General features: G+C 41.5%; 1 long non-coding RNA gene across 1 annotated transcript; it reads right to left on the bottom strand.

The window, feature by feature from the left end:
* Positions 1-1,828: 1,828 nt before the first annotated feature.
* LOC108289187 lies at positions 1,829-12,187 on the bottom strand. The gene is made up of 3 exons (XR_001819044.2): positions 12,032-12,187; positions 7,206-7,291; positions 1,829-2,145 (listed from the first exon to the last, which is right to left on the bottom strand). It is a non-coding gene; the product is annotated as an uncharacterized LOC108289187 (long non-coding RNA).
* Positions 12,188-23,436: the final 11,249 nt, after the last annotated feature.

Here is a 23,436-nt window from a genome sequence, read left to right as displayed (position 1 = left end):
GTGAAAACTCAGCAGAGACTTGGAAAATGCAATGCCATATAAGGGGCAAAATGACTTGTCCAAAAATCCAAATAAATTTATATGTCCCTATGGCATCATAGTGTAACTCCACTCAAAGAAACTGTGGATTGAAGGAGGAAAGTGTAACGACTAATGCCTTGGCCAGCCACAACCCAGTTGGGACTATTAAAGACCCTGAATTTTACCAAACAACATTTGTATACTCCTATTATTGGCATAATTATAATGGTATCAATTTAAATTCCAAACCTGAAGTTGTGTTCCAGAGCCCTCTCCTGCTTCCCTGTGTATACCGTCTGGCCTTCCCTCCCCAAACGCTGCTTCCATGCATGCATAAGGGTGCGTATTTTCTTGGATGAGAAAAATGCTTCTGAAGTATTATTGTTAGTAACATTATTGAACAAACATATTTACTTTTAGAATAAATCAACCAACAAAACGAATGCTTCCCCTGTGCCAGGGTGTTTATACATGTGTATTAATATCTGGTGGCTGCTGTCATAAATTACCACAGACTAGGGAGCTTAAGACAACAGAAGTTTAATTTCTTACAGTTCTGAAGGCCAGAAGTCTGAAAGTAAAGGGTGGGCAAAGCTTCACTCCCTCTGATGGCTCTGTGGGAAAATCTGTTCCTTACTATCCCAGCCATTGGTGGTTCCCATTGTTCCTTGATCAAATAACCTCCCCTTCTTCATGTGACTTCTCCTCTGGGTATCTCTTTTGAAAGGATACATGGGATTGCCTTTAGGGCTCACCCAGAAAATCCAGGTAAGTACCTCCTCTCAAGATCCTTAACTTCAGCACAGCTTTTGCCGTATAAAGTAATATTCACAGGTTCTGGAGATTAGGAAGTGGGTATGTCTTTTTTTGGAGAGGACACTACTCAACCCACTACAGAATCTTTACTCATCCAACCCTTACGCCTATCCCAGGAGGCAGGTACTATTATCATTCCCAGTTTACAGATGAGAAAACTGAGTCACTAAGTTAAGAAACCTGCCAAAAACTGTCAAAAGAAGTTGACCAATAAAAATAATGCCTAGTATTTGCCAAGAAGTTTCATACATTAACTATGAAACTGAAGACTGCCGGGGGCTCAGCTCCAGGCAATAGGCAGAAAGGAAGGTACCTGACTGGCATAGGAAAGCCTTGAAATTAGGGCCTGGCTGGCCAGATAACTTAGGTCCAGGATCTGGCCTCCAGGCTGCCAAGAGACTGGTATAAAGCAATTTAGTGGCCCAGCCCTGTAGGAATGAGGTTATTAGCAGGAGCTAAAGCCAAGATTCAACGTTCAAGAAGACTTGACAATCTCTAGCAAATTGAACCCGGCATGTGAGGAAGAACTTTGGTCATTAGGGACAGGATGAGAATTTGGCAACTAAGCTTAAGCAAAAAGTCACGCCAGAGCCACGAGGAAGGTATTTTTGGTGCCTTCCCATGGCCCAGTGATTAGGTTGGTACAAAAGCAATTGTGGTCTTTGCCACAATTTTGGCAAAAACCACAATTACTTTTGCACCAACCTAATACTAATCCCACCCACCTTCACTCATTAGTCTAGGGGACGATGAGTCTGCAGGTGAAGGGAGCTGCTTAGCAGTGGGGTTCTGGAGCTAGTAAAGGGGTGATGTTAGAACTCAGATTTAGGAACACCTCTCTTGCAACAAGATCTCTGTAAATTTGGCCATTTGCCAAATGTCAGGTCTTTGGTAGCCTCCTATGGTTAGAGCTAGACGAGGCCTAAAGGTCCCATGCCCCATCTGCCATCTACAGGTAGTGTTTTACAATAAAAGCAAGGCTCAGACCCAATTCTTCCAAACAAGCAACGATTTATTATCAAGATTACATGTCGGTTATATAGACCAGAAACTTCCCCTTCCTGTCTTGGCATAGAAGTAATACCCAAAGGCAGATTCAAAGACGTGCTAATGCCAGGACCAGCCCAGCCTCTATTGAAATCAGGTGACAAGGGAGGGATACAAAGAGGACCCAGAGAGCTCTGGTCACTGAAAACCACACTCCTGGCATTAGAGATCTGGGCTTGCTACAATCTTCTACCTCCTCCATGTAGGAATGACAGCATCTGTACGATACTTCTCATATTCAATCTTCAGAATCAGTCATTTCTGCCAAAAAATAAGCAAAACTATAATATATTTTATGCGAATTAACACACTTTCTGATATTGATAAAAAAATTTTAAATGCCAATTAACTACTAAAGTCACTTTTCATGTGGGCTCTCCTTATGTTGAACACCTCTAGGATATAAGGTGTATTTAACTTGCACATGATCATCACAGTATGTACACTGATTTTAAAGTCAATTGCCACACAGATAATATAACAATTTCCATAAAGACAACTATTCTCTTCTCTCTTATACTAGATATGGATTTGTAGCTACCAAACCCAAATGTGCAAAACGTCACTTGCTTCATTTCCTTTAAATCAGGCTATGTCTGACTCTAGCCCACATTCTACAGGAGCAAAATCAGCCTCAGCCGTCATTTGGTGTGCCTCCCTTTCATGAATCCCAAGGCCCACTGATACCCAGGAAATATGAGAAAGGTCTCTAATGTCCTGTCCATCACTAGTGGCTCTGGTGCCAGAACTTAGAGCTCTGTGTCTAGGACAGAATGTTCCCAGACACATCACAGCCACTTCCCCAAAGTCTACCTCTTCCCTGTGCAATTAAGGACTCCACACCCACCTAGGCTTGGGAAAATTTGTTACGAATGCTACCTCTACTCTTCACTCTTTCCTTTTCCCTATCTGAGTCATCTCCTAAACACACAGTTAGATCATTGCTCAACTTTTTTTTTTTTTTTTGAGATGGAGTCTCACTCTGTCACTCAGGCTGGAGTGCTATGCCACTATCTTGGCTCACTGCAACTTCCGCCTCCTGGGTACAAGCGATTACCCTGCCTCAGCCTCCCAAGTAGCTAGGACTACAGATGCACACCACCATTGTATTTTTAGTAGAGACAAGGTTTCACCATGCTAGCTAGGCTGGTCTTGAACTCCTGACCTTGTGATCCACCTGCCTCAGCCTCCCAAAGCGCTAGGATTACAGGCGTGAGCCACCACGCCCGGCCCATAGTTCAGCATTTATATTATTATGACAATAAAAGTGCTATTTGGAGCTGAGGCATACAGTAAACCATGACTATTTCCCTTTTCTCTATAATATTTCATTTTCTTAGGAGTTAGTAATTGACTTTTGTTTGCTTGCTGTCTTAGTTTTGTAATTAACATCATTCCAACCCAGACTCTTAGCTATTTGCCTAAATCTCCCTCAAAACATTCCAGTGTATTATGTATTTTACCCATTTAATATGCCTGGACAATGTCTCCTGTAGCCTTCTCATATGATGCAATCTAGATGGGTGACCTCTCAACCTGTTGCAGAGTTATCATCTGGGATATTTTCCAGAACTTGGACTTTTCCCCTTTTGGTTCTGCATATATGTTCTTCCTTCCTCCTTTCTCTATCCTATGTCTTCCTTTTCTTGGTTTACCTCTTAGTTTGGTGGAACACATCCTCCAATAGCTTTCTAAGAAAAGGCAACCAAGAAATTTTTGGAGACCCGTTGTGTCTGAAAATGCTTTGTATCCTCTAACTTAATTAACAGTTTGGCTGAATATGGAATATTAGTTTAAATTTTTCCTTAACATTTTTGAAGGCATATATTGATTGTCTTTTAACTTCAAGTGTGGCTGCTGAGAGGTCCAAAGTCTCTCTTTTTTATTTATTTCATTTTAGGTTTTGGGGTACATGTGAAGAACATGTAAGATTGTTGCATAGGTACACACGTGGCAGTGTGATTTGCTGCCTTCCTCCCCCTCACCCATATCTGGCATTTCTCCCCAAAGTCTCTTGATTCTTGATTTTAAACATGTGATTTTTTTTTTTAATTTGGAAATTTTTAAGAATCTTTTCACACTTAGTATTTTGAAATTTTATAAAGATATGTCTTAGGTTTATATTAATTTACTGTGCTGGATACTTCAATGAGCCTTTTCCATCTACGCATTCTTTTTTTTTTTTTCAGTTCTGGGAAATTTTCTTGAATTATATTGTTGATTAATTCTTCTCTGTGTTTTCTCTCAGAAAATCCTATCATTTAAATACTAGACCTCCCTTTTAGACTGGACTTCAAATTCTTACTTATGTCTTCTATTTTATAGTAGAACTTCAAAAAATTTGAGTTCTGTCATTCTCTTTTTTTTTTTCTTTAAAAATGACTTTGCATTTCACTTAAAATAAAACTTGAATTCCCTGTCATGGTCTATAAGGTCACAAAAGATCTGCTGTTGAAAATGTCTGAAACTTCTCCTCATACCATATTTGCCTTCTCTCACCTGTATTCCAATACCTTTCATCACTCAAGAATATTGCATATTCTATTTCCCCTTCTGGAAAAGGTCTTGTTCCAATTTTTTAACTGACCTTTTTCATATTGCAGATTTTGCAATATCATGTTTTAAGAAGGCTTCCATAACCTCATAAACAAAATATTCTTTCCAGTTATTCTTTTCCTAGTACTTATTTTTTTTTTCTTTAAAGTCTTTATTCTTTTAGTAAGTGTCTGTAAGTGGAAAACTCTTAGTTTTTCTCTGCATGGAAAGGTGCTAGTATAGCTGAATGGAATCCTGGCTCAGCAGTCATTTTCCTCCAGACTTTGGAAATATTATTTTCATTGATTGGCATTGGTTGTTATAAAAACAATATTCTCATTCCTCTTTAGATCATCTGCCATTTCTTTCTAGCAGCATTTTAGATTTTCTCTTGGTCTTCATATTATTTAGTTTCTTTAATTGTGTGTCGATAAACATATTTTGTACTTCTTATGTGGGACTTAGTTTTGATCTTAGGACTTGCGTCTTTGTTCAGTGCTGTTTCATCCCACCATTCTCTTTTGGATATATTGCTCAAGGGCATACTATGTTTTTTCTTCTAGAATTTGAGATAGATATGTGTTGGTGCGCCTCATTCTCTCCTCCATTTCTCCTCTCTTGTTATTTTTCTTTGGAGCACTTAGAGATTTTTCTTCAAAGAAGCCTTTCAGACCTCTTCTCTCATGAGTTGTGTCTATTCTGCTGCTTCATGTACTGCATTTTTCATTCTTAGAATTTCTATTTGGATCTTTTTCAAAATTGCCAAGTCCTTTTTTCAAAATCGCCAAGTCCTTTTTCAAAATCTTTTCATAACATCTCATGGAGTCATGTCCTACCTACATCTCTTTGGAGATTTTAAATACTTTGAGTTGAAAGTCTCCAACAGGTTGCTGTAGTCTCACTAAAGTAGAGGTTGTAGCAGGCTTAATGGTAGCCCCAACAAAGGCATTCCATGTCCTAACCCCTGGAACCTTGGGATAGTATACAACAAAAGAGAAAATATTTTCACCATACTTGGGGAAAAGATGTGACTAAGGCAAGGATCTTGAAAATTGGATTTTATCTGAATTATTCAGGTGCAACCTAAATGCAATCACATGTATCCTTATAAGAAAAATGCAGCAGGCATTTTGAGATACATTGAGGAGAGTGTGATGTAAAGACAGAGGCAGAGATTAGAGTGATGTTACTATACGCAAAGGAATACCTGGAGCCATTGGAAGCTGGAAAAGGCAATGAATGAACTCTCCCCTAGAGCTTCAGAGGGAGTGTAGTCCTGTCAACACCTTGATTTCAAATTTCTGTTATTTTAAGCCATCCAGTTTGTGGTTCTTTGTTATAGCGGTCACAAAAATCTAATATGGCCACGAATTACCCAATTTTTAAATCTGACTAGTCTCACCTTCAGGTTTTGTCATTTCTGTTTTGTTGGTGTATCTTCGGTAAGAATTGTTTTTTTCCCAGAAATCTTGTCTCTACCTTGAATTGTGGAGTTGTCCCAGGTGACAGTTTACCGTTTTTTCCCTCCCAGGGAGCTCCAGGTTTGAATCATTCCCGGTGTGTTTGACTGTTGTATCAGCACAGAACCACACAACACAGAGTAGTGTGAATTTGGCCTTCACCCATTCGCAGTGTAGTGTGAGGTTTCTGATCTCTCAAGGGTGACCGTATTTCCACACTGTAGTGAATTCTTATCATTTTATGTTGCCTTGACATCCATTTTGAATACAAGTTTTAACTTTCTCAGGGCTCAGCCACCCTTGACATAGTTTCCAGTTCTACACAAAACCCAAATTGCTCAAGCTGGTGGACAGAAATAATAATTCAGAAGCACCTCTCTTATCTGGAAGACTGGGCTCCCTGCTTTCCCACAGCTTCCTTTAAATGGAGCAGTTGCCCATGAATTTAAAGTACTTCACTCCCTATTACCCTGGGTGTGCTGCTAGTTCTAGATGTGCTGTCTCTCTGCCGGACTCCTCATTCCTGGGTTGATTGCAAGACCCAGGGATGGAGGACTGCTCTCCTGAATGAGTATGCCCTGCTTGCCCAGGATGTGTAAATAAAACCCTCTGAACTTGTTTTCTGTTGTACTGGGTATTGAATGTGCACCTTCCATCTGAAGAACCTGGAGCTGCCCTAGGCTGGCCTTTCCCCCGGGTACCAGCAGGAACACAAGGTCAGCCTCCCAGCGCTAGAGCCACGGTCAGGCAGGCATAAAGTGAACATGGGTCAGACAAGAGCCACAAGAGCATCTGACAGTAGAAACAAGTTTTCTTTGTGAGGGAACCCTGGTGATCGTTTGGAAAACTAGATACGAGGCTGTTCACCAGATAAAAGAAGTATCCCTTAAAGGCACTGTAAATGCCATATCCAGCTCCCCTTCATTTTCCATTTAGGTGAAGTGGCTAGCTTCTCTGGTACTGGAACCCCAATTTAGCTGAGGGCTCTCAAAACACAGTCATAGATCAGGGAGGCCATCATACTTCTTACTAGCTTCCTGAGCAGGTGAACAAAGTTTTTATAGTCTATCCTCGTTGACATGGCACCTTGACTTTATAGAAGAATCCCAGTCTTGACACCTAATCCATGAGCTATCTATGACTCCAGCCACAAAACTGTCTGTCTACTCTTAAGATCCCTTTGGGTCACAAGGATTTGTCTCTAAGATTTTAATTTGGGTTTTAGTTTCATTTGGCGTGTGGAGGTTTTTCTTCTTTTAAAATTTTTGTTGTTATGTTTTATCAAGCATATGTATGTGTTAATAGCAAGATGCAAGACTTACATACCTCTTCTGTCTTCTGTTTTCCCAGGAAATCTCAAAGCTTCCTTCTCCAATCTGAAGTGAGGATTCCCTTCACATAGTCTTATTTTTCTGGCAAGGTGAATATTAGAACTGTTCTCAGTTTTCACTGTGGATCAGATCACTTGGGACAATTTGAAAGATACAGAACCCAATGTTTTACCCTGAAAAAGTTAGTTTCTATTATAGGGTGGACCAAGGTAAAGGTATTTTCTGCACTGTCTTTAGGTGTTTCCACTGTGCAGCCACAGTAGAAAAATATTTTCCTAAGAGATAATAAGGCTCAGCCCCAGAATTCCAACCATCAAAACAGAAAAACATTGTGCTGGACCTAGGAATTGACTCAACAGAGAATGGGCCAACCAGAGAAGGGCCTAGAACCTTAGTTCAAGAATGCTACATAGATCACAGGATAGATCTGAGAAGCAGGTCATCAAGTATCCAAAGAGTTGAGTAGTGAATCACATGTTCTCACAGGAAGTAAATTTCCTGCAAAGTTCCATCATAACCTGTTATGGTCCAGTGCTTAAGGCATTCAATCAATCAATCCTCATCACCTAGAAAGCTGGAACTCCAGCTCTCCATTATGCCAGAAGAACAGTTGGTAGTTCTCCAGCCATCAATTCTGATGGGGCTTATCCTGCTGCTGCTTGCTGTAACATGCAAGCCTTGAACCCAGCCTGTGATCATGAAAACTGAGCTGGCAGGATCCAGCTGGAGTTGAAGTCCTAACATAATACTATTAAATCCTAGCCCCTGATCGCTGCAGGGCTGGGGTCAGTACTTCCTTAATCATGCAGCAGAAAAGTCCCATAGTTCCAAAGTCAGGGTCCCACTTCAAGAGTCTAAATTCAGTTCTATAAGATTGCTGTGTGCAATCTCAGAGAGTCATGGACGGCAGGGTACACACACGTACCAGCTTCTAATCCTGTGCCCATGAGCTTTTCCTCTAATTATACTACTTCATGATCAGCCCAGCAGATCTGTCACATATGCTATCTAGGCTTCTCTCCTTGCTTACATGAAGATATTGTATTTTTTACTTATTAATTTTTATTACTGTTTCTTACATGTAGAAAGTAACCTTCATTCAGGCAGATATTGCTTTTGGTTCACTGTCTAGGATGGCTCCTAACACACAGATGGTACTCAATATTTTTGAATGAGTGAAATGAATGAATGGGTGGATGAATGAATAGATGAAAATTAAGGAGCTTAAGATAAGAAGTTAAGAACCTAGGCAGGTAGTTATGGTAGACAGATGTCTCCAATATGCATAGAAAAGGAGGTTTAGCCTTAGGCAAGTCATCCTAACCTTCTTAAGATTTACATTCCTCATGCATAAGCTACATAATAGAGGCTTTGATTTCTAGATTAAAATGAGCTAATGCATCATTTGAAAACATAAAAAAATGTATTATAAATGACTTCAAATGCTTCCATATGTAAACACGGCCACTTTCTTTCTGACTCACTTAGGAGATCCAAGGCAAACCTCCAGAAAAAGCGAGGTTACCATGAGTCAAAACAAAAAAGCTGGGTGTTCTTTTCAAGTGGACAATTGAGTTACCCTGGTTGTTTCTGTTTAAAAAAGAATTCATTATCTTCAGAATTAAGAGATTGAGAGTTCCTTAGGGAGCACTCTCCCCCATACTTACTGGAAATGAGGTAATGACCAAATAAAAAAGCATAAAAATATTTGACATCTTTAAGATGATCGTTATTTTGCTTAATTCAACTTAACCAGGGAACTTTCCTATAGTGGACTTTCAAAAAGCACTTTGCAAAATTAACGCTGTCTTAGTTTGGGGACAGAACGGTTTTGCAGACAAATAGAGTCCTTTCTGTCTTTGGGTTTAATAAAGGTTGAGATGTTGGGGTGTGGATGGAGGAGGTGAATGGGTCAGCATGGCTTCCTTGGGACTCGCATAGCATCACCGAACATTAGAGTTGGAAGGGTCGTAAAAGGTAATCTGTGGCTACCCTTGCTTGGGGTCCAGCCCTAGTGAAAGGAAATTTATTTGAACTTCTCCCCTGCAACCCCAGTCCATTTGCATTTTGCAAAGCTTTCTTAGCAAGAACTTCCTGGTGCTGAACCAACATCTGCGTCCTCGGAACTACTGCCCATGGGCTCAGATCTCCTGGGAGTGCACAAAATAACTCTTATTCATTATTACTTGGCATCCCTTTATGACTCCCTTGTGCTCTTCCTCCCACATCCATCCCCCCACTGAAAACTCTGTATGGCTTGCCAAATACCCAAAAGAAAGGGCAAGGAACCAAGCTCTGCCTGGTAACACTAACATCCAGCCCATGATTCTTAGTTACTCTTGAGGGCATTAGCTCATTTTCCTTCACCTGTTCTCCAGGCTTCATCTCATTCTTGGCAAAAGGGGAAAATAACTTTTTTTTTTTTTAAAATATTATTGAGATGAAGTCTTGCTCCGTTGCCAGGCTGGAATGCAATGGCGCAATCTTGGCTCATTGCAACCTCCGCCTCCCAGGCTCAAGCGATTCTCCCGCCTCAGCCTCCCGAGTAGCTGGGATTACAGGCATGTGCCACCACACCCCGCTAATTTTTGTATTTTTAGTAGAGGCGGGGTCTCACCATGTTGCCCAGGCTGGTCCGGAACTCCTGACCTCAGGTGATCCACCCACCTCAGCTTCCCAAAGTGCTGGGATTACAGGCACAAGCCACTGTGCCCAGCCGGGAAATCAAAGGGATCAAAGGGATCAGAGAAGTTAAAGTCAGGTGTGTCTCCTCTTCTCTAGGAAAATAAAATCTCTCAGTGTTGTCAACATGACAAATAGAGCACCTCATAGCCCTTGTATTTGAGGTCCGTCTGAAATCTCCCTGGGTGCTGTGAAGAACCAGTAAAATGAGGGAATATGGGTGATCCACGCGATAGCAAGCTTTGCCATCCCTAATGAGAGAGAAAAAAAAATCGGCAAAAGGCATTGCTTATTTGCCTGCTCAGCCAAGGATTGGGCGGGAGGGTGCCGTTTGTTAACCTAAAGATAGCCTTAATTTTATTTGTTTTTCCTAGGGAACATCTGCTTGTACAATGATTAGGCTTTGGCATTCATTAACACAGGAAGTAAAATGTCTGAAGTTTGAGCCACCGGGAGTGTTCAACAACAAAATAAGACAGACACTCGTGGGAGAGATTTGAGTGCATTTTTCACACTGTGCAAAGGTTCATCCTAGAAAAACATGTAGTATACAAAGGATGCAGTCATTGAGAATGTGGTTTTCTGTAGCAATAGGAGGTCATTTTCCCTAGAACTGTGGGCACGGGATGGATGATGAGGGACGTTGACCATGTGCATGCGCCATGTGAATGAATGCCTAATGAGGGCTGGCGGCAGCAACATCTCAAAAAATACTTTCTGAATAAATGAATAAATTTCTCAGGCACACAGTGAAAAGAATGTAGTACATTCTGTGCACTCCTTCTACATTCCAGAGTGCATTTACATATATTATGGTATTTTCCTTCCTAACCTTCCTATGAGGACTAGAGCACCCCCCTCACCCCCAGCCCCTCACCCAGCTTCCGCTTTTTACAAATAAGTATCTGGTCCTTGTCCTATGAGTTAGTGCTGGAACTAAGGTGAGTTTCTTAATTCTTGATAGAGTTCCAGGACATGTAACCATTTGGCTGATGACTTTAAGAAAAACTCTATTGTTAGTTCTCATTTGTGGTATCAGAATACAGTGTCAATACAGCCTGAATGCCCTGCCCCCTTCCACCCTCATCTCTTGGTTAAAAAGAAAAAAGTGGTGCTATCAAAAATTGGATTTTTGAGCACGTTAAGGATTATAGGACAACGGTGACAAAAAGGAAAATCATATCATTTAAAAGTCAGTTATTCCATTTCCCAATCTCCTCTTCTAGACTTGCAGCAATAGGTATTTGAGTAGACATTTGAAAAAGTGTAAATCACAGCAATCAATTGAAATTTTCTTGTTAATGAAATGAGAGAATTGAACGCCTCCACAAAGAAGTGATGTGGCATTATCCCTCTGAGGAGAAAGTGGAACTAGACTTCAGACTCCAAGGATGCGGGAATTTCTAGATTCCACTTAAGAGATCAGTCCCAAAGAACAAGGCAGAGAATGAAAAGGAATCTGGGAAAGCTGTCAGCAGCTCCCCACTCTATCCCCCATGTGGGTCCCCACACCCTCCTCAGTCCTGGAGCTGTACTAGCTCAACCCTGTCAGGTTACGCATAAGGAAGCTGAGGCAGAGAAAGCTCATGAGCAGTGCTGTAGCTGTCTGAGTCAGGGCTGAGTCTCATCCGCAGGCTTCTTAACTTCCAGAGCCCCTACAGCTGTGGGCTCTAACTCTCTATTTCACTGACTCCCTGCAGCTGAAGCAGCCATTTTAATCACTGGGGCTTTGTGTGTGTGTGTGTGTGTGTCCACAAGCATGCCCTATTTTGTCATCTAACCCCTCCCACAAAACAGAGTTCGATACCTATAGCCAAGCACCATAAAGGTGTGCATTAACATTTCAATGTCTACAAAATAAAATTAAAGGCTTTCTCCTAGCCTTGCTGTGTCTCAACAGTAAGGATGGAAAACCAAACTACATTGCTTCCTAAATTGCAGTGGTCCCCACCATTTCTAGATTCCACTTTAGAGATCAGTCCCAAAGAACAAGGCAGAGGATGAAAAGGAATCTGAGAAAGCTGTCAGCTGCTCCCCACTCTATCCCCCATGTGGGTCCCCACCCCTCTCCTCAGCCTCAGCCTTGGCTTTTGGAGCCCGCTGCCCTCTTGGGACACCGTCCTCCCTCCATCGTCCTACCTACTGGCTCCGCATCCCTCTCACGTCTTTTTAAAGAGATATTTTGGGAAGCAGCACACGCACATCCAGACACCAATTACTCAATCTCCCAGCAAGTATGGAGATGATGGAAGTATAGCCCTCCGATCTCCTAGCAACAGCATGGGGGAGGCTGCAGCGAGAGCTGGTTGCCCAGCACCACCCTGCGTAGAAGGCATTTGCGCATTTCACTTTTGTTGTCTTTGACGGCCATTTCTAAAACGGGCCGGCTGTGTATTCTTGGGGGGATTTTAGGCACTTAAGTTATTCTTTTAAAAGATCTCTGCTGACATCCACAGGTCCTATAATTAACATCTCAAGCCTTCACAGACCGGAAGTGTTCCGTCACTCCTAAAAATACAGAGCCCCCTCTGGGTCTTCCTCCAGCAGTTTATTAGGGATTTGTTTGGACTGTCCCCTCCTTCCTCCACGCTGCCCTCTCTTGCCTTTACACATATTCACCCCAGATGTGGACACTCAAGTACTCTTTGCTTTATTATTATTTTTTTCTCCAATTTGTGAACTCGGCCCTCTTAAAAAAAATTGAGAAGATTGCAGTCACTGGATATCTTAGTTTGCTTTTTATCCTAAAAAGACTCCCCGGCTATGCTCCATACCTGTTGTCCCGCTGCCTCTCTAATCTCCAGCTCTGCTTCCCCTGCCCACCTCCCACAGCAAATGTGTCACTGACAAGAGGAATGTTTGACAAATTGGAGTAAGAATTGATTAAATGAGGGAGGGAGGTGAGAGCCAGCGTGATAGCTGACTTCCCTCCCTGGAAATACTCAGAATCTCGGGGGACAAGGCTGTTGAGTGCAAAGGTAGTCCTTTCTGTAGTTTATAGCAGAGGGATATTTGAGTTAAGAGAAATAGAGAATCAGGGGGAAATGTGGGATTTCCATTATCAATAAAAGAAAATTAAAGGGCGAGAGACTTGAGGACAGCTGCATCTGCTCTAAATCCAAGACCCACATCTGCTATTTCTGACCTAGGGACCCCTCAACTTTGGGAACCCTTGAGAAGCTCAAGCCTTCTGGCTCAGGCTTGAAGGCAAGGGAGAACAAATGGAAACACAGGATTGAAGTGCTCTTGGGGAAAACGTGGGGTGCCAAGGATCAGGAGGGAAAACTGAATACTTTGTTGCAAGAGCATTGATTGGAAAGAACAAGAGAAGGCATTAAGCCTAACCCAAGTTAACAACTGTCTCTCCGCTGTTGGGTGTAAGAAACAGTGTCTCCAGTGAGAAGGTTTGACTCCAAAATAATCTTCCAGATTTTATTTCAGCCAAGCAATAGGTTGTTTCTTCAATAAACAAGGAATTCTTCTATGTTTTCTCTTCTGCCTGTCTGTGCCCTGGTTTGCTCTTCCTTGGGCCAAGAGGTTTGCAAGATGATGTTAATTCCACCAGCCTCCTCTGTGGGACTTGTGGCTTACCACATAGAGCTTTGCCAGTCTTTTCCCTCTCCTCCTTCTGAGGAGGGTCCTGGTAGGTAGTGACCATCTTGCTTCTAGATGGAATTCAAGCGTGAACTATTTGGGTGAGGAAGCCATAAGTTAGGCCTAAAACTTGACTGGATAAGGAGAACAGCAATTCTCATCACCCTGGCTCTGAATTGCAGGACAAGGTCTGTGGAGGGGCCCACAGCCACGCATGAGCACATGAACTCTGGTTTGCTCCTGGGCCTGATTCAGGTCCTAAAATAAGCCTGGACTAAGAGGCTGAAGGATTTCTAAAAGGAGAATAAAGGTTGGCGAAGAGATGAAAAAGGCAGAGTAGTGCCTGGTCACTGCTTGTGCTTAATAGTACTCTTCAGAAGTGAGAAATTGGGTAGAAGTGATAATTCTGTTTCTCCCATCCAAGTTCTAACCAGGCCCGACCCTGCTTAGCTTCCGAGATCAGATGAGATCAGGCGTGTTCAGGGTGGTATGGCCATAGATGATAAATCTGTTTCTAGGCAAAATTCTAAAGAAATTGTCATGGGGAAAGGAACTTTTGTCTTACAGGCTTCCTTCTAGTATTCTCAGTCTTTATGCACGTGGACTATAGAAAACCCACATAGCTTAGATATCTACTCCCATTGGGAACACTGGGACCTGCTAATTCTACAGAGAAGGGTGGATTGATCAGAACCCCACTCTAGTTCCTTGGGCACCAGCTTTAATAGGTGCACAAGGTAAGAGCTTAAGGACCCTCCTTGTTTACATCAAGTTTATAAATGTGAATCCAACTTTATAGTTGGGAAAGAGATAGTTTGGGGAAGCCTCTCAGCTAGGATAAAGGAAAAGCCAGGGTTATTTCTCATGTCTATGAATTCAAGATCAGACATCTGAAGTTACCCTAGCTTCCTGAAGGCTGAAAACCAGCTTCTCTGCCTAAAGCTAAAGGCCAAAATGGAACCAAAGACTGAGCCACAGATGTTGCTGAGGGTATCTAAGAGACTGTGAAAACAGAATTTCTTCCACCCTTTTGCTCAGGACTACTTCCACATCTAATAAATCTTATGAATGGCCACTTATTCTTCCCAACTTCATGGAGAGATATACCCAGGAGTAAAGCACGATCTCCAAATGGTTATTTCTGAGTCTACTGAGGTTGATGATTTTGTTGCTTAACCGAAGTTCTGCATGTTCAAGTTCTGCTCTGACACAGGCCTTTGTCAGGAGCCCAGTTACCATGGCAGTGCCTCCAAAATAGAACAAGCCCAACACGCATCAATAGAGGGTACAATAAATAGAATAAGTACTACTTACAATGCGTTATTTGGCTTCTGCTGGGTAGTAATTTGTGCAGAGTTGAAAATAACTACAGCTCCCCCCTTCATTTAATTAAAGGAAAACAATTCCACAAATCGGAAATGTGTAGTGTTTATATCAGAGAGGATCTCGAGTTGCTGCGTGTGATCAAGAGGCCAGGATCATGGGTAAATTTACTAGAGAAAAGTTAATGTTTTAAAGCAATGGATATTCAGAGAATCACTCCAAAGCACTCTTTCTTACAACCTACCTTATAATGTGATTTGGTTTGAGGCACCAGCTAAGTATTAATGAAGAATAGCACCTAAGAAATGTAACAACACGTTTTCCCAATAGTAGAATGAGCATATCTCTCTTTTTGTCCATGGCCATCCTGGTTTCCCTCTGTTGTCCCATGACACCCTCAAGTGGTATGCTTTGGATCGAAAATTACTTAGGCATACTGATTATAGGTAACCCCAGGGTTTAGAAGGCTGGTGGGGAACTGCACTGAAAAAAAAAACAGTCTAAAATCCCCTCTGAGAAAGATGACACTCATGTTTATGATAGATATTTCAATGAATATTTCATAGTTTGGGCTATCTCAGGGCCTCCAGTCTCCCATGTTCTCTGAGTGGACCTCCACCTTACGTAGAGCAAACAGCTTGACTCAGAGAAGAATGCACTGCCTTTGGAATAAGACAGGTCTGGGGTCTAGAAACAACTATGCCACTTACTCTGTGAAAGTCTGTTAGCCTTGGTCTTATACATTACATGCCTAAAACTGAGGCTAGCATTCTACTTTAATTGGTTTGCTGTGAAAACTGAATAATGCTGTGTGTAGGTACAAGTGCCTAACACAATGTCTGGTCTATGGTAAGAATTGGTTATCTGTGTCTGATTTGTTTGTTGTTTCTACAACAGCTGTGGCTGGCATGGTAGACTGAACAGACATGATCTTTGGGATCTGTCGGAACTATAAGTGATAGATCCCTGAACAAGCCAATTAACCCCTGAGGCTCCCCGCCTCAAATCTTAAAAAGTAGACACCATCCAACATCTCACAAGGTGCCGTGGGAAATGACAGCAATGACAAATGTAAGTCACCAAGCATAGACTCTGCCATTTAGTAGACACTTGTCACATTTAGGCTTCCTGGGATGCAGACACTAGGATGGAGAACCGAATGTAGGACGTTTATTAAGTATGAGATCAATACTTGTGTAAGGAAAGAAAGGGAAGCAGGATTGGTCAAAAAAGGAATTAAACTGCAATATAGGGCTTAGAACAGTCTCAACCTGCCCCAAAAGGGAGCTCTGGCACCACGATAGCATTTCAGCATTCTCTAAGTTTGGCCAAGATAGCCAGGCCTTTAGATTCCCGCATCTGTTAGTCACTGAATGCAAGCTGCCCCAGAAAGGTGCATGAACTTGACTAGGGTGGCTTTCTGTAGCTGAAGGAGTCTGTGAAGGTGCTGACAAGCTTTAGACTGTCTGCTACACTTCCAGGAGCCAAATTGACCATTCCTACAATGAAGAAGTATTTGGAGGGCACATCTCTGTGCCCACCACAGTCCACTCCTCTCACTACTTAGAGCTACTTCCTTGTTATATACAGAGAATAGCTTGCCACAAGTCCAGTGGGCTTCTCTTCCTGAGAAAAACTCAGAAGAGAAAGATTTGTTGGTCAAATTACAGACCCTGCCCCTGCAAGTGGTCTTAGTGACATAATGGTATGATTATCTTCTTTCTCCGTTATCTTTTCTAGACTTCCTTCCCTCCAGTTACCACCTCTGCTGATTTTCTTTTTCTTTTTTTTTTTTTTTTTTTTTTTGAGACTGAGTTTTACTCTGTCACCCAGGCTGGAGTGTAGCGGCACAGTCTCGGCTCACTGCAGCCTCTCCACCCAGTTCAAATGATTCTTCTGCCTCAGCCTCCCGAGCAGCTGGGATTACAGGCACTCACCACCACACCGTGCTAATTTTTGTATTTTTAGTAGAAACAGGGTTTCGCCATGTTGTCCAGGATGGTCTTGAAGTCCTGGCCTCAGTGATCCTCCTGCCTCAGCCTCCCAAAGTGTTGGAATTTACAGGCCTGAGGCACTGTGCCTGGCTGTCTGCTGGTTTTAATAGTTTACCTGGTACAGTGACATAGACTCACATGCCGGAGCCCCTCCTTATCCATGCCCTTCTCAGGATGCACTTGTTTATTTACCATCAAAATGTGTCAAAGAAGTATCAACAAGCAACCAATAGATCAACGGGGTGCTAAACAAATTGTCTGACCCATTGAATAAGAGCAGCCCACTTCCTCCTGAGGATCATAACACTAACTCCTCTCAAAGGAGATTATTCTCTAGCTGTAAGACTTAGTGTTTCTCCTGTTGCATTTTGGACTAATTTGGGACCTGGTCATCCTTTTTTCTTGCCTATTTCTGCCTTTTTGGAATGTGACCATCTATCCTACACTTATTCCACCCTTGTATTTTGGAAGTAGGTAACTTGTTTAATTTCACAGGCTCACAGCTGGAGGGGAATTTGCCTTAGGATGAACTGTGCCTTGAGTCCTACCCATATCTGTTTATTATAAATTAGCCAGTCTGTGGTATTCTGTTGTAGCGGTACAAAACTGACTAAGATGGTATGTTTGGCATGTCTTCAGGAATGGATGTCCTCTGAAGGGCATTAACATGTATCAGTTAACAAATTATTGCTTTTCAGTTTCAAATCCATTCCTTTTAAAATAAGTTTTTGTTTTAGAGAAGATTTAGACATACAGAATGATTGTGAAAGCAGTATAGAGAATTTCCATATACCCCTCACTCAGTTTTCCCTATTACTAACATCTTACATTAGTATAGTATATTTGTCACAATCAATGAATCAATATTGATACATTATTATTAACTAAAGTCTGTACTTTATTCAAACTTCACTGTTTTTTTCCTAACATATTTTATTATTTTTTTTTTGAGACTGAGTCTCGCTCTATTGCCCAGGCTGGAGTACAGTGATATGGTCTCGGCTCATTGCAACCTCCGCCTCCTGGGTTTAAGTGATTCTTCTGCTTCACCCTTCCTCGTAGCTGGGACTACCGGCATGCCTCACCACGCCCGGCTAATTTTTGCATTTTTAGTAGAGATGGGGTTTCACCATGTTGACCAGGCTAGTCTTGAACTCCTGACCTCAAGTGATCCACCTGCCTCAGCCTCCCAAAGTGTTGGGATTACAGGCATGAGCCACTGTGCCCAACCTCCCCCAAATTTCTGAATGTCTTCATAGACCTTACCAAATAATATCCTCCACAACATCATCAGTAAACTTTTAAACAATTTTCTGGCCACTTTGTTCCAGGACTTGTGTGAACTTCTATGACTAGTCGTGGCCTTCATTATTAGTAAGAAGAGAGTGACCCAGCTTCACACACCCTAGCACCTGCTTTCCCACAGCATGCTTGTCACCAGCTGTCATAGAGATCAGCATGCAGGATATTTACAAGGATGTATTTGGAGTCAACAGCTGGTGAAGGGAAGATAAAGAAGCAATTTGGTCAGAGGGTGAGGTCAAGCTACCCACAGGCCCCAAAACAATCTCAGTGAACCCCACAGAAACTTGAAGCTATGGTGGCTTTTCATGGTTGCTTTGGGTTGGCCTGAGGTGGCCAGGCTTTTGTATTACCACCAGTTTTATGTTAATCAGACATCAATGTGGGCCACCACAGGCAGAGTTATAACTTTGGGTGACCTCAGATGAGGACCATCTACTTGACCAGCTATCTGTCCTCAGTGTTATTAGCAGGTAGGGCAAGAATTCTTTCATTGAAAGGATACTTGCATTACATATCACAGTGTCCATCACAATAATTAGTGAATTTCATTTCTTTCCTTCTTCTTTACATGAAAAACCAGATATAGTAAGAAAAACATGCATAGCTCCTATTTAACATACTGGAAATTCCGGGCAGTGGGTAAAAATAGACTATTGTAGTAAAAACCTCCAGAACCCAGGATAGGTAAACTAGGTAATATCTTCTATATTCTGAGTGATCCAGAAAAGTTTTATGCCTTAAAACCTCTATTCCAATTAGTTTTAATCTATTTCCATTTCCTCTCTTCTCATACTCTAAGAAAGAAAAAAAATAGTGGTTATAAAACTTATACATGTAGTCATCAAAGGCAAAGTGTCCCAGCAAAATTCTTGATGCTGAAGACCATTTTCCCCAGGAAAGAAAGCCTAAAAGCTAAAATAACAGCCAGATGAGGATGCTTAAAATCTGTTTTAGAAATATCCTCAAAGAAAACTAAAGGGATAAGACAGTTAAAGTGCCCCACTGTGTACAGGTTGAGGTGGGTGGTGAATGGGGTCAGGATTTTGTTTCCTGAACCAAGAAACATGAATGTACCTAGAATGTAGACTCTAAGGCATTCCTCCTGCATGCGTGTTCACATCCAGAGGGACTGTGGCACCAGCTAATCCCAGATCATCTCTTACTAAAGAAGCTACACCTAAGGTGTCCTTGGAAGATCTGGACACTGCCCACCTTCAGAGGAGATGGGGAGACATCAGGAGGAAGTGAATTTGTTCCACTGCTGCAAAAATATGCCCAGCTCCTATGAGTTAGTGTGTTGATTTTGTGTGTCCTCCTCCAATTTCATTATGATATTCGTTTTTTTTACTGTCTAAAATTCTGTAATTTGATGCAGATACTCAGCCTCTGAGTGACAGAGGCTTGCTTTTAAGAGAGGGAGGTCCCCAATACTGTGATTCCCTGTTTGTTTATTTTCCTCGGGTGGGAAGAGATGAAAAATACCTGCCACCATGATAGTTAAAAGTCAGAAGTTAGAGCCAGGACAGCAGGTCAGATGGCAGAAACACAGGCAGAGGGAGGACAGTGTGAGGTATGCAAAGTTATGTTCCCTTTTTCTATTCATTCTTTTTATAAATTTCAACCTTTTAACACTTAAACTTTCCCCAGGATTCTTATTTCTGTGACTCTTTACTTGCCATTATGGTTTACTCATAGATATGGTAAACGGCTGCTGAAGGTCGACCAGATGCTTGATGACTTCATTTACTCTCTCTTTGGGAAAACTATTGAAAGAAATCCCAGTTACTCATTCTCCTACAGGCAGGAGTATGCAGTGATCTCTTCTGAAAATGAAAAGATGAACATGGTTATTGTTTGCCTGGAGACTCTGGGGAGCATAGAGATACTTTCTGCACCACCATTTTATTTGAGAACATAAGGAATTAATTTTACACCTTGCTGAGGGGTAAAAAGGCACATTGTATATTCCAAGTATCAAGATCCTTCTTTTAGAATCAGAATGTATAGTTGACATGGAGAAAATACTTTCAAGATGTTGTGGAAAAAAATAACCCTCAAGACTCTAGCTCTTTACAACCTGATATTATTCAGCACCTGTATAGTTTCATATCTCTGTGGGGTAGGAGTGTTTATCATTTCTCAAAGACCATAACCCAGACACCCCTTCCAATCTATAATCAAACATGAGTTCTCCTGAAAGATACAGATATAACGCAAAGGAGAAGACATACGAACTCTTCCCAAGAGTTTCGAACACTTCCAGATATGAGAGCATTCAAGAACGATTTCCTCCTTGGGGATTTCCAGGCTCTTCAATCAGAAGGACAGACACACAGCTTTGCATTTCCCATTACACTGAATTTCCACAGCATCTTGATTCCAGTGTGAGTCAAGCACACAGTCTGGCCTTCTCTGCCTGTGTGTCCAGAGGCATTCAGACAAACCATGGGGAAGAACCGCATAGGAGAATGGGTGGGACATCTGCAGTCACAGTGCATTCCTAACCCTGCCTGACTCTTACCTAATTGTGTGCGCTCTCTGAACCTCAGTTTCCTCCTTTGTAAAATGGGGTTGGCAATATTCCAAATGGCTATCATGATCATTAAACGAGAATAATGGTAACAAATTCCTTGCACAACAGAGACATTTAATAAATACATGGGTAGTTAGATCTATAAGGGCGGCACTCTTGTTGATCCTCAGCACTTCCCTCAGTGCCCAGTATGGAGTAGATATATTTATCAAAAATGTACGTGGGATAAATGATTCATACTAATTCTTTCCAATTTCCCATCACACTCACTCTATGAACTAGGTAAGTGCCCCTATTCCTGTAAAGAAGGACTGTGTTGCCCTATCAGGAGAAGCTATCATGGAGCCTCAGTTTCTAGATCCAGGTATTCTTATTCTGTTCATGAAAATATAAATGGCCACAATCACTTTGCAGAACAATTTGGAAAACAAGTCTAGCAAAGTTGAACATGCATGTACACCTTGAGCCCAGCATTTCCACTTCTAGGGAAATATACAAGGAACATACAAAGTATATACAAAGTATACAAAGGAGATACCTTTGTATGTAAAGCTACATTTATAAAAATATTCATGTTATTAATAGCAAACACTGAAAAACAACTACATGTCAAGTAACTGGAGAATATATACATATGCTGAATATTCTCCATACAATATTTTACAAAAGAAAATTAATAAAAAAAAAATTTAGACACCAGCATGTATTCTTTTAATGTGAATAATTTTGAACAAAACATTCATTTATAACAGAATATATATATGTGGTTGTATACATATAGTTTAAAACATGCATAACAGTAATATATATTGCTTGGGGGTATAAACATATAATTGAAGTCTGAAAAATGCAAAGAAGAATGAGCACTATATTCAGAATCATGGTTACCTCTGAGATGAGGAAGGGGGTTAGTCAGGCAAGACGATGCAGGGACGTTTCACAGAGGGAAGCCTTGGTACCGCGTGGTGTGTTAGAAAGGCGTGTGTGGGGGGAACAAAGGTGTCTGATGTGGATTTTACTTAATATATATTAAAAATAAAAAATATATGTATGAAAAGCATCTTCTCATCTCCTCTGCTAAGAGTTAGGAGGAATCCTACAGACTTTGCCCACCTCTCCATTCTAAAGATGAATAATCCAAAGCCCAAAGGAGTGAATAATTCACTTAAAGCTACACAGTCAGATAGTGAAAGAACTGAGATTAGAATCCAGATTTTCCAGGTCCTGGGCCAGAGGTTTTCACACTGCTCTTTTTAACTGCGTTTGGTCCAGTTCCCTTTTCCTCCTTACAGGAAGGAAACTGAACATAGGTGTAAACAGAGGCCTCAGAAGGGTTCGGGCATCACAGGTGAACCACACAGGAGGCACGGAGAAAGGATCCTGTGAAGCCAAAGGAACAGAATGTTTTTGAGTCATTGTTTAAGCAGTTTCTCCAAAGCCTCCACTTTTCTTGCCTTAGAAACATTGTGGGATATTCCTAGAAAAGATCATGTCGACTTGCTCAAATTTTATTCCTGATCTCTAGAAAACTAGGACCCAAAATGCCAAATCTGGGTTTCACCATCAAAACATGGAGACTTCTGGGGACTTTTAAAAGTTTATGTCCTCAAAACTCTCAAAGTAGGAGCATTCACGGTTAAAGGTTTCTGTTGCAGGAGTTCATGAAAATGGCAGCATGATGGCAAAAGTTTGTGAATAAACAAATGAAGCCCCCACACGTAACTCTGACGTACAAAATATAAGACAAAAATGGCACTCAAAGTAAAGGTAATATCAATACCACTTTACATATCTTGCCTAAGTACTCATACATACACGACAGTGAATTTCCACCCTATACTTTTAAGTTCTCCCTCCCACTAAGTTTCAAGCAGATATGGTAGATTCAGTTTGCTTTGTTACTGGTGACAAGTTCACCGGGCTATTCGTGTCTATTCCTTCTTTTCATGGGCTACAAGGTCCGTCTGGTTTTTTAACCCAATATTTTGAATGCATACTTTTCTGTCCCATGTTTACCCTAGAGACAGAGTTAGTTGGCTGCTTGTTGGGAGATTCTCTATTGAGCTAATCCTCCCTCTGTCTAGGAGACTTCCTGAAGCTACTTCCTGAATCCATGAGGGATATAGCTATTCTCTGTCATGGCAACATCGTTCCACAGCTCAGGGCACCTTCCCGACCCGGCTCCATACTCCTAATCCTCCCGTAACCACAGGGAGAGTTCAGCCCGAGGCCCATAATTATTCTCATGTGAATAATTTTGAACAACAAAAAAATCATTTATAAAAGAATATGCATATGGTTGTAAACATATAGTTTAAAACACGCATAACAGTAGTATATATTGATTGCGGGCACAAACATATATAATTGAAGTCTGAAAAATGCAAGGAAGAATAAGCACTATATTCAGAATCATGGTTACCTCTGAGATGAGGAAGGGGGTTAGCCTGGCAAGACCATGCAGGGATGTCTAACAGAATCCATGAGGTATACAGCTGTTGCTATACACCTGACTCCATTTTCCCTTATTTCTCCTTATACTCTTTCTAAACATTTCTGCAACATTTGGATGTGGTCTTTCTGAAAGCCTTTATGTCACTTTGCTATTTCCTCCTTTAGCAAGTATTCCCAAGTGGATCAATGCCCGCTTGGAGTTTCCTCAGAAAATTTCTCTAGAAAAGATTCATTTCTGTTAGAATTTTGCTCGAGAAAATTTTACAGGTGAGGCTACTTCTCAGTCCACAGCATGTCTACTAAGCCACGAAAATATGGCCACACCTTCAAGGGCCACCATA

Source organism: Cebus imitator, unplaced genomic scaffold (genome assembly GCF_001604975.1).
Source record: "Cebus imitator isolate Cc_AM_T3 unplaced genomic scaffold, Cebus_imitator-1.0 Scaffold394, whole genome shotgun sequence".
NCBI lineage: Eukaryota > Metazoa > Chordata > Mammalia > Primates > Cebidae > Cebus > Cebus imitator.
The sequence above is the reverse complement of the archived record's forward strand: the minus strand, read 5'-3'. Positions and strand labels throughout refer to the sequence as shown.